Source organism: Sinohyriopsis cumingii, chromosome 5, assembly GCF_028554795.1.
Source record: "Sinohyriopsis cumingii isolate HCF-2022 chromosome 5, ASM2855479v2, whole genome shotgun sequence".
NCBI classification, from domain to species: Eukaryota; Metazoa; Mollusca; class Bivalvia; order Unionida; family Unionidae; genus Sinohyriopsis; species Sinohyriopsis cumingii.
In genome coordinates, this window is record NC_142965.1 from 150,570,897 (window position 1) to 150,583,359 (window position 12,463).

General features: G+C 35.2%; 1 protein-coding gene across 1 annotated transcript in view; it reads right to left on the minus strand.

Moving 5' to 3' along the window:
* The window catches only part of LOC149800455 (uncharacterized), a 29,729-nt gene extending 17,551 nt beyond the window's left edge, over nt 1–12,178 (minus strand). Inside the window, exon 1 of the mRNA XM_089960078.1 lies at nt 11,824–12,178. The gene's annotated coding sequence lies outside the window, so the exon portion shown is untranslated. The remainder of the gene's footprint in view (nt 1–11,823) is intronic.
* Nucleotides 12,179–12,463: the final 285 nt, after the last annotated feature.

Below are 12,463 nucleotides of genomic sequence, written 5' to 3' on the forward strand. Positions count from 1 at the left end.
TTCACATAAGTCTGAGTACCAACAGTTATAAATTGCATAAATCTGAGTACCAACAGTTATAAATAAATAAATCTGAGTACCAACAGTTATAAAAAATTAATTTGTAAAATTAAGAAATTTGTACAATTTTGTTAAATTTGATAGGGTAAATGGTAGTCAAAATTAAGAAATTTGTACAATTTTGTTAAATTTCAGTAAAAAAACAAATTAATTCAGTAAATAAATAAATTAATTCAGTAAAAAAAATAAATTAATTCAGTAAATAAATAATTTGTAAAATACTCAAAATTAAGAAATTTTTACAATTTTATGTTTTTGATGGGGTAAATGGTACTCAAAATTAAGAAATTTGTACAATTTTGTTGTATTTTGTGAAATAATTAAGAAATTCTTTATTTTGATGGGGTAAATGGTACTCAAAATTAAGAAATTTGTACAATTTTGTTAAATTTCAGTAAAAAAACAAATTCAGTAAATAAATAAATTAATTCAGAAATAAATAAATTAATTCAGAAATAAATAAATTAATTCAGTAAAACAATAAATTAATTCAGAAATAAATAAATTAATTCAGTAAATAAATAAATTAATTCAGTAAATAAATAAATAAATTCAGTAAATAAATAAATTAATTCAGTAAATAAATAAATTAATTCAGTAAATAAACAAATTAATTCAGCATAAATCTAAGTACCAACTAACCCATCAAAATTACAAATAAATTAATTCAGCATAAATCTAAGTACCAACTAACCCATCAAAATTGCAAAAGTGATTGATTTGCATAAATCTAAGTACCAACTAACCCATCAAATTCAGAAATAAATAATAATTCAGAAATAAATCTGAGTACCAACTAACCCATCGAAATTGCAAAAGTGATTGATTTGCATAAATCTAAGTACCAAGTAGCCCATCAAAATTGCAAAAGTGATTGATTTGCATAAATCTAAGTACCAACTAACCCATCAAAATTGCAAAATAATCCCAGAATAATATTTCTGATCAAAGATCTACGTGTTCAGGTAGTCATCTTCATCAGAATTATTACTTTGGATCGTTTCACCAACTAGGTTACTCGCTAACATAATTTTTCTTAATAGTCTTATGCGAGTACTAATTGTTTTCTTTTCCTCGTACTCGTGGGATAACAGCGATCTAATTCTTTCCACTGCGGCAGAGAGAGGAACGAATTCCTTCACCTGATTATCTTCTACGGTAGCTAGCGACTGAAACATTGCCGCCTGAATCCGTTTCATGAGCTTATATTCAGATGATAGTGTGTGTATTCCTTGGTTTTTACGTTCTTGTAAAATCTCAAAATCAGAAACTATTTTTTCAGGATTTAGTTCATTAGATATAATAATTCCATCTTTTTCCAATTTTTTAATAGCAACAATTACATCATTGATATTTTCGTAGTTCATTATTTAGTATATATATATTTAAAATAAAAAAATTGTCCCTATAGAACCCCTAGCGAGTGTTTAGCGAGTTCGTCGGGATGTTTCAAGGACAGCACAAACATATATTATGAAATGTGAGTATGCAATAAATGAAAGACAGTACAACCAAGAACTCATAGCTTGCCATCGCATTCTATCAAGTTCATCAGGCACACGAAATATTCCTTCTACGAGAGCTTCTAACCCGTCAAACAACGGTCTACAGGCCCAAGAAGGAGGACGGCACAAACATATATTATGAATGAACCTCTATTCGAGTCTTTTAGCAGGTTTATTAAGTATGAAATGAATGAATGAAATGAATGAATGAATGAAATGAGATGAATGAATGAATGAATGAAATGAATGAATGAGGCCATTTTCTCCGCTCAACAGAACCACCTACCCCAATAATCAACCCGCAGGTAATACAAAACATGTATTAACCACCGGTGATATGTGGTTTGGGTGGTTCTGAGAGCGGAGAGGGACTGGCGGAGCGATAAAAATCGCTAATATGCGTAACCACCCGACCAATTGTCAGTCATGGGATTCGATCCTGGACCGCGAGCGTCGCAGTCCAATACGATACGGATTGAGCTATCGAATTTATCTAACACTATATGTTTCGGAAGTTAATATATAGCTACAGCATTTCTGAATTAAAACAGCGGAATAGTTTCTACATTTAAATAACTGTTTCTACATTAAAATAACGGTTTCTGAATATATCTGTATTATAACAACGGTTTCTGAATATATCTGTGTTATAACAGCGTTTTTCGTAACAGACTGCAAATACAAACCTGCGTATCAGTCCTAAGCGGTATGAATACACCTGCATATCGATTTGTGCATGACAACGGTTTCTAAGCAGATTGTAAATGCAGCATGTTCTGCCTACAACTACTTGCGGATCAATAACAACGGTCAAGTTACCTCAGTTTCTCGCTATGTTGTATGATGGGAAATTTCTATTTTGTAAGTTAGAAACCATAAATATACTTCTACGAGTAATTAATTACGACGTAAATGGTTAATCTGACCATAAAAATCGGAAATTTACGAAGAAAACTATATATTACAAAGTAATCTCCCTTTTGCATAATTAAAAATTCAGTAGTATAAGGGGGACATACAGCGACTCCAAATAATAAAGGTAATAATTCTCATTAACAATATTGAAAGGTGATTTTCTGTTTATATACTTTAGAGAAAGCAGATCTGTATATATTTTTCGCGACAAATTGTACTGAACATGTATTAATATCAAAGTATTTGCCAGCTGAATACATCGATCGAAATATAATTACTTCACCGGTTTCTGTATTTGTAGCCTTGATCACCCTTCTAGAAACTGTCTTACATCTTTCAGTATTACCACATGCAGAGTTCTCGCTTTGTGTGACAGCTCGAAGATTGGATAAATTATTGTTCTGAGGGTTTCCGTCAATGTGATCGACCACAAGACCGTCTTTGATCAATCCGTTGTAACACTCGTATGTGAAACGATGACAGCGATAATGTTTCTTCCCAACAGTAAATATGAGATAACCATGATTATTAATAAAACCAACTTGTTTTTTCAATCGACAATTTCTGATCATACCATCAATATTTGATTCGTAGTTTGTTATTGTAGGATGTTGGACAAATTCATTTTGCTCCATATATGATAATATTATTTGTTTAAATCATTGTTTGTCTGAAAACTTAGATAATCCTTCACGGATTTTATAGCATTTTCACTATTATTATTTTTTTTGTCATAATATCTTTTAAGCTCTCTGTATCGTTTACCACCGCACTTTCCACATAATTATGTTTTTCCTCGCACTCCAGTACTACATCGCAGACATGGTATTGGTCCTAAGCTTCCACGGTTAACGCACTGCATGTGCTGTCCGCAGAATTCCTTTTTACAGGATTTATTACAACGAGTCAATGAACCCACCATGAGCCATCTGCATTGAGACACTGTATACATAATATTTTAATTTAAATACTTGTCTGAAATATAGTATGAACGAATTCGATAGATTATCCCGAATAAAGCCCTGGAGCGTGGATAAATTCAACCTCGACAGAATATCTCCAGACTTACCAGTACGAGATCTGGTTGATCCGAAAAATAAAAGTTTGATTAATAAAATTCACGACGCCAAGAAAGAATTTCACACAGATGGTGCATCTCATACATGGTCAACGTTCAAGATTATACGCGACAAAAAATATCATTAACGCTATGATGAACGACAAACGAGCAGCAATTATCATTAACTATCTTGATAATCGCAAGTATCTTTTCAGAATAAAATTCGTCGTGATGACAGAAACAAATGATTGGATTATCCGTGACAAATATGATCCTGTCCACGGTAATAAAAAAACTGTCGTACTAAGTAAAGATTCCAAACCAGGTCTATTGACTGGCATTGACAAACCGTATTATGAACGAGCATATCCTGCGACCGCGGTTATTTATGGAATCTATGTGATAAATGAAAAACCTAGCGTTGATAAACTAGCGCCGATGAAATTTTCAAAAATAAATTGTGTAGCTGAACGAGTAACAGAACATTTTACCGTTTCGACTCGTGGAAACGGTCTAACGGATACAAGACGTAAAATAATAAACACGTGGGGAGAAATAGTTAAAGATACTGGTGCGTCTATTAAAGATGTCGCTGAGTTAGGAAAAAAATTAAAATTTCCAATAACCGTAGCGACGATAACAGGAGAAATTTTGTATGAATCAAAATATAGATCAAAAGGAGATTCGATCGAAATTATTGATCATAACGCACACGCGTGGACTAACGCAGTAACAATATTTCCACGAGATTGAACTGTTAAATGTTATCCCATAGATAATTCTGATGGAGGCATGTTTGATTTTATTAACGAAATAAGTAAAAACGATCCTGTGTCAGTATGGTTATTTCAGTCTTGCGTGGAAGAAAATAATCAATTTGATCAGTTTGTGAGACCAAATGGTGTTATTTATCGAACAAATCCTCTTCACGAGAAAATGAAAAATCTTGCACTGCAATATACTGATGACACTGACGAATTATTGAGCAACTGTTTTACTGTTCCGTCAGTTGCGGCTCATTTTGCTAGAAAGAAAAATTCGTGGAAACCAACTCGGTTTGATTTTCTCAATGACATAGTATCCAGTTGTGTCGAATATGGACACGGCGGACTATGGAATACTAAATACGATCACAGAGATGTTATTTCAGTTGATATGGTTGCGTGTTATCCGGGAAGTTTTCTTGGATACGGAGATTGTTCTGTGTATTTTGAGCGATTCGGTCATCCGACGCACGAAATGACGCGAGTATCGATAAATGGACCATTACCGGATTTTGACCTGACTGGATTTGCTCGTATCGAGTCATTCGAAATGTCTAAAGGACTCCATGCAATTTGTTATGTTTGGTTTGGAAAACATTTTTCAGAAACAATGTGGACACCAATAGTACTATTACGGTATATGCTTGATTGCATGATGTTAATATCGCTGACGATCAGCGAAGCAATTATATCATATCGAAAACAAACCGAAGTTTGGTTACCACATTCGGATGAAGCCGATTCGAAGGATCTTGGTAGAAAAATAATTGGCAAATTTACCCAAGGAGCAGCATATGATCACAGACGACATTGTACAAGATTGATCATGGACGACGCTGAGTTAGATTTTATAATCGCTGATACAACGAACAAGAACACGTTTATAAGTCGAGAAACAGTTTTCTTGTCAAATGGAAATAAACTAGGTACCATTGTGAGTTACATGGACGGTGAGTCACCACAGTATACTCATTTAAGATCATCGATGCTCGCGTATGTTTCAATAAATCTATTATCGATGATAAATAAGGTTTCTACGCATGCCGTCAGAGTTGCTACTGATTCGTTCTATATAAGTAAAAAACATTCAATACTGTTAGAAAAATTAAACATTGGCACTTATGCATCGTGGGGTTCGTGGAGAATAAAAAAGGAATATATGCTCGATTATTCCGAATCCGCTGATGTTGCGGTTAAAGATATTTACTGTAAAACATATCAAACGTTGACAACTTCGTTGTTACCATCGGTATACGATCCAATAACTGGACACAAAACGGTTTATCTAAACGGACCTGGGGGTTCTGGTAAAACCACTCGAGCTATCGAACTATTTCAGAATTCAGATATGATCGTGCTAACACCCACACATAGACTCGCGCGAGAGATGAAACAACGCGGTGTTAATTCCTGTACTTATCACAGCTTTTTTCGATGGAAGGGTGATACATGGACATCTTTAAGGATGGGCGAGAAATACATTCCAAGGATTATAATATGGGATGAAATATGCACTGTGCCGCTAGAAACATTAAAAACATTTCTTGATTGGTTGTTAACAAGAAATACTGCCGTGATAATGTGCGGCGATCACGGTCAACCACCACCTGTAGCTGCACCATCTCCACATGATTGGCTGAAAAATTTCGTTGATCACGCTGAAGAAATAACTGATGATCATAGAGCACTTGATGCAGCGTTGAAGGAATTTAAAAAATTAATCAGACTACAACCGAATAAAATACAGTGTGAAGTAATGCTCGAAATAATTTCAGAAACACCCATGAAAGACTTTCTGCAAACGTGGCGACCAAACGATTTGATAGTTGCAAGTAGAAAGATAGTTCGTGATACACTTCAGCGGGAGTTGTTTCAGTTACAACGAGAAAAGTTTCCAACGTTGTCAGTTCCATTATGTTATCGATCAGCAGATACGCGACGGCAAAATATCGACGTTGATATACCAGGAGAGTCAAGGAGGAAACAGAATCTTGTATTGAATGATATTGTTGCAGTCGACGTTGATGTTGTTGAAGATGCTCTACGTGCTGATAAATCCCCGTGGACGCTCGGATACGCGATGACGATTCATTCATCTCAGGGATTAACTATTACTGATACAGTTGTTTGGATCGTTGATGATCACATCGAATGGTCGAACTTGGTTTATCTTGCAGTGTCTCGAGTTAGAAAAATATCTCAATTGAGACGGATCGTCATGGACTCGTCAGTGATTAGTGATGACGATGTTGACGGTGATATAATAAGAAAAAAATTATCTTTTTATAAACAGTGTGATAAAAAAAATAAACGCAATTTTGATCTTGATGTTGATTTTATTAATGCGCTGAAACAACAATAGAATAATCATTGTGCAAGTTGTAATTGTATAATGTTATGGCGGTATCTGAAAAATGATCCAAGACAATTTACCATAGATAGAAAAAATAACAATCTTGGTCATACACGAGAAAATATCATGTTGACTTGTCTTGAATGTAATCGACGTCGTGGTGATAGTTAAGTGATTTTGGTGGTAATTGTGTATCCGTGGGGATTACTTGTAATTGTTCACGTACAAATCCGCGTTGAGGAGCAGCCGAATCTAGTCTGTAGATTGCGGGTCTACCCGAGGATCTAGTTACGGTGGATATCTTATGTGTGGTAACACTCCAAATAGGATCAGTCGCTCTTTTTTTACCACCTTCGAGTTCGCCGGGCTCATATAAATACCTTACGGTGATATTACCTAATACTGGCTGCACTGAAAGATCACGTCGTTGTGTAGGTATGTGCGCGCTTGCAATTGCATTAATAGGTTTCATGTTGGTCGTTCGAGTTACTTCATTATTTAACGCTGCTATCACATTTGGTAATCTTGCCACCCATTCACGAGATCTTTTATCCTGAATCAATTCCTTCGCGTATTGATATCCAAATAACCGCTCGGCAAGTGTTCGATTAAATCGCTCAACAATTGCCTGATCACTATGAATTACAGTATGCCCTCGTCGTATTTTGGTATTATGTTGTTTCATCAACGATGATACTGGACCAAGAAATTCCTTGCCAGGATCAACCTGTAGCAGCTGTGGCCATCGCAGACCACCTCGTTGATAAATTCGTTGAAATGCGTCGGCTACTTCAGCAGCTGTTTTAGTCGTTAACGGTTCTGCTTCTTTATATCTACTTGCAACATCAACAACAGTTAGCGCGTATTTGTACGTTTTTCTACGTACAGTATCATGTGGTAGAAACAGAATATCAGCTTGATGAACTTCATTAGGAACACTGACACTGAAATGTGCAAATCGAATTTGCTTAGGACGTGGTAGATAAATTTGCCATATTGCCTGCCTGGACAACCACGTTTTAGCAGTAGAATGTTTAACCGCTGCTGCATCAGCGAGTTTATTAATTGCTGCTTTACCCTTCCAGTATCCAATTGGTGAATAATAAATCGATTCCATTATATATTACCAGCCCCTAGCGCTAATTTACTTTTCATCGCAGATCTTACTAACCAATTAGCTAATGATTCTCTGATATTTTTATTTTTTATGGAACTTAATGCATGAATTAATTTCACATCTGCAATATGCCTATCTTGTAGATTTTTACTCTTATAAGCTACATCATGAACATGATAAGCTTTATCAATAGCGTTTACTGGTTCCTCGCCTGGTTTTGGTTGATCCTGATTATCAAGCCTGATATCGAGTCGAGTACCAGGACCGCAATAATTATATCCTGGTAGATGTTTTTCTCCGCTGTATTTAGCCCATGGAGCACCTGGAAACTTTGACATCAAATTAGCAATATCACCACCGCGCCTATTAGGTAAAAACGAAAATTTCTTTCTACCGCATACAGAACATTTTCCACCATACGCTATTTTTTTATTTTTTGTTATAACCGTAGCTAAATCAGTGGTTGGAGTTTTAACTTTACAGCGTAAACAATATAAATTCATGTTATAATATATATGGATATAATTGATTTCTCAGCAACTCGGCAGCGAGAGCCAGTTAAACACCATCCTGCACTACCGAATTCCATCAGAATGATTATCATAGGACCATCTGGATCGGGTAAGACGCAATTATTACTTAATCTGATAATGAGATGGTTGAAATGGGATAAGTTGTATTTGGTAGCACCATCCGCTGATGATCAACGATGTTATGAAGTACTTAAAGATTTTAACGAAAACGCGCGATTACTGGACGAAAATAATGATGTTATAGAGTTTATAACAGATATTGATGAAGCACCGTCCGTTGATGTTTTAAACGGATTTATTAATAATTTAGTTGTGTATGATGATGTGATGCTAGATAAACAGTCAAATCCAGCTAGGATTTTTTCCCGTGGTAGACTTAAAAATACCGATGTTATTTATGTTACTCAACGATACACACAAATACCAAAAGTGATCAGAGATAACTGTAATATTTTAGTTGTGTTTAATGGCGTAGACACACACACGTTGCGAAATATTCATCAAACCTGGTGCAGCGGTGACATGGATATAATTAAATTCAGAAACTTCTTTTCACGAGCGCAAACTACTCCGCACGGGTTTATAACAATAAATTTTGCACGATCCTAGAACAAGATATCGTATTGGACTTGATAAAATATTTGGATAGATTAATAGCAGCAGAGGGGGCGATGACCTCAAGTTGGTTCATTTCACGAGTTTTCAGATCAGGAAAGCAAATGGTCTAATGAACTGGAGACCTCAATTTGTTTAGACAATCATTTATTTCAAGCAAATGTTCAGCTCGAAATATTTTTTGAGTTAGAAGCCTTATTTCGGGTTTTGGACCCTCCTAAGGTCGGTCTGTTCGCCCCCTCTGCTGCTCGTCTCTACTGTTTATTTACTGTAGTGCTACTGCTTCGAGAGTTTCTAGCTTATTCTCTGTCTTGATGTCATTCACATGATCCAAAACATGATCTTCCGGAATGACAATACAGCTTGTGTACAAATTTATGTGCTTGCATGTTTTTTTTTTCTTCTATTGACGTGTATTACTTCCCTTAGCTCACTCGTTTCATAATTATGAAATACAGGGTGTGTTCTTCTAGTCATAATATATAATACTGCCTGTAATTAGACGCCTTTGGTCAGACATAAACAAAACGAATATATAAAACAAAGGACGCAATAAACAAATGGCACAACCTTATGCTGCCTCAATAAAAAAGAAAACCAGCAATCGCGAATTGGCAAATAAGACTTATTTCTTATTCCGTTGCAACAAAAAATTATACAGAACGTCGGCTACTGCAAAAAGAATTTTCAACCTTGAACATGGAAGTAATCATTTCCTCTTCACGCGTCTCAGTATATATATATATATATATATATATATATATATATATATATATATATATATATATATATATATATTGTACTGGACGTACTGTTCTTTTATGTTTGCCAATTTCGCCACCGAAATTATTCGACTGCCGTGTTACTTCCTCGATCTTTTTTTATCCTATTTCTGACTTATTTCCGTTATCATGGTCTACAATATTTTCTCTTGGAACGATGCTGTTAAAGTATTTGAATATTAAACAACGTATGCTCAATACTTTCTAACATCTGTTCCTAATGTAAACGGCCATTAGTACGTAGCCATTGTTGTAAGGACTTTTGGTAAGAATTTAACGCCCCAAGATATGACTAACATCTCTCGTTCGACTCATACAGGTTGTAGACTGGATGTTCTTTCGAAACCATGATAAATAAGTATATTTCTATCTCTAATTTTATATTTTATGCACTTGGTGATGTAGGCAACCGAAATATGTCATCATTAAATGACATCTTTCACAGGCGGTAACTGGCAACACTAATATGATTTTACTGGTGGAGTCATCCACAAGAAAACAAAATCTTTGAAAAATACCAGTCTTGGACTGGTGCTAGCCCAGCTAAAATATTTTTGTTCCTCAACAGATAAGGAACTTATTGGAATTCGCTTATCTACCTGAACCCGCTCGCTAGTGTGATTGGCTTCGGAGGTGGGATTTTAACCCACAACGTCTTCTACTTCCTGCAGCTCATTAGTTGTATTCATGTCGGAAGGTAATGCAGTTCCCCTAACTGTCTCTCGGTCCGATTGTCAAGACAGAGTCACCAACCGCGTGAGTAATCAGTCCATGCAAGAGCTATCTACACATAGGCTCCCAATCATATATTAATAAGTACTTTAGTTTATGGTTTGGAAAATTCTCATAATTGTGTTGCTGAAAATAAATTGCAACCAGGGAAATTAACACATGTGCTCCATGCATGTACGTTATATGAACAGGTAGAAATATAGATTAGACAACATTTTTATGTACAATAGTATAGAAAATATTATCATCTGATTTCATCTGCCATCATTTTGTCTAAACAAGATAATATATACTTCAAATATAGTAAGTTATAAGTGGAATCGTGAGCCTCAAGTATACCTTTTGCCAAGCACTCCTTTAAGATTTTTCAGATAACATATTATGCAGACAAAAGTTCGTTTCCATAGCTAAGCTAATATCGTAGCTCACAACTCATGGTGAAAATGATCACTGTCTGCTCTATATGGTTACACTGGTTAAAGAAAGGAGATAATCTTGAAAAACAGTACTCTTGATCTAAGTACGCACATATTATATACTACTTACAAAACTGCCACGATAGATCATGTCTTAAGCCAAAATTAAAGTATTGTTTGTTAGGCTATGCATACATGGCTTCCGCAATGTGTAATGAAAATAAAGGTATTATCGCCATCAACTTCAATAAACACTTGGTTTTTGACGCAATGTAAAGAAAGATGTGGTCGTTTCACGCGTGTGACATTTTCAGTCGTGTTGTTCGCGTTATTAAGCTCTTTTTTATTTTAAGGCTTAAGCGGAAATAAATAGGTATATTTCTTTGTCTCGCATGTAAAATTGTATGCCTATGTCCTTTATAGTAGTTGGATCTAAATTAATGCAGTGGATATGATAAACAAATACAAACTGGAAACGAAACACGACATGTAGAAATTGGAATGAAAACACGATGGATCATTTTCAGTGATATATACTGTTTTTTGTTTAAAATGTCACCATGAAATAAAGTTCTCTGATTTATTTTATGATATTTCACAAATAAAACTTTACGCGTATAGTTGGGATAGATCTAGTTTAAATAGGCTAGACCAGTGCTAGAAAAAAAATTGGCTGGTAAACTAAAGTACTTTACGTTAATAATTAGTCTTCGAGGCAAATGGTTCCTAGTTAGTCAGACTTTTACAAATGCAGAAACTAAAATTACGGCGAAGACGGGTGCTGTTTGTCTATAGGCCACTGAATGCTTGCGGTAGTGGATAAATATTCTTTTACTACTAAGAAATTATGGTCAAACAAAGCTGCTATTCCACGCAGTAACGGCAGTTTTATTAGTTTCTTTGTTAATGGTATCTAAAAGCAAACTATTGATATTAACAAAGTAAAAAGCTAGCAGATTGATATTTCTTACCTTTTTTCATGTATTTTGGTCCCGAAGAAGAGCCACTCAGACAATTAGTGTTTTATACCGACCTACTTTCGTTTCCAAAAGAGCGCTTGACTGGACGCTCCTCTGACTGGTGTTCAGTTGTTCAACTTTACTGATTACTCACCCCTGAAAAATGTTAGACAGTTCAGTGCTCGTTTTCAACAACTGATAATACATGTTAAAGACTCTAAATAAGTGTTGCTTTGCACTGTGACTTTGCCGTTGATCTTAGCCCTTTCAAGTATTGAATATGATTGTGAAGACGAGTTTTAAGTTAGGTAAAACATCCTTCAAATCTTCCATCTGTGTTTTTTTTTTACTAGCTAATGGGGCATGCGCATTGCCTATGACTCATTTTTTAAAATCGCCCAGAATATTCACAATACAATTTCTCGATACATAAATGCTTCGCTTCCTGATCGTCTGCTTCAAGTATATGCGTCGACTGTACTATTGATTGACATACATTTTGAAAACGGCACATCTTATTGTCAAAGGCTATGGGAGATAACCTACCATACTATTTTATTACGCTTTGCCAATGTTAGTCAGTAATGACCTTGCACAATACGCGAACTTCCATTGACGATATGGTTAAATTTTTATGTTGATAACGAAATTT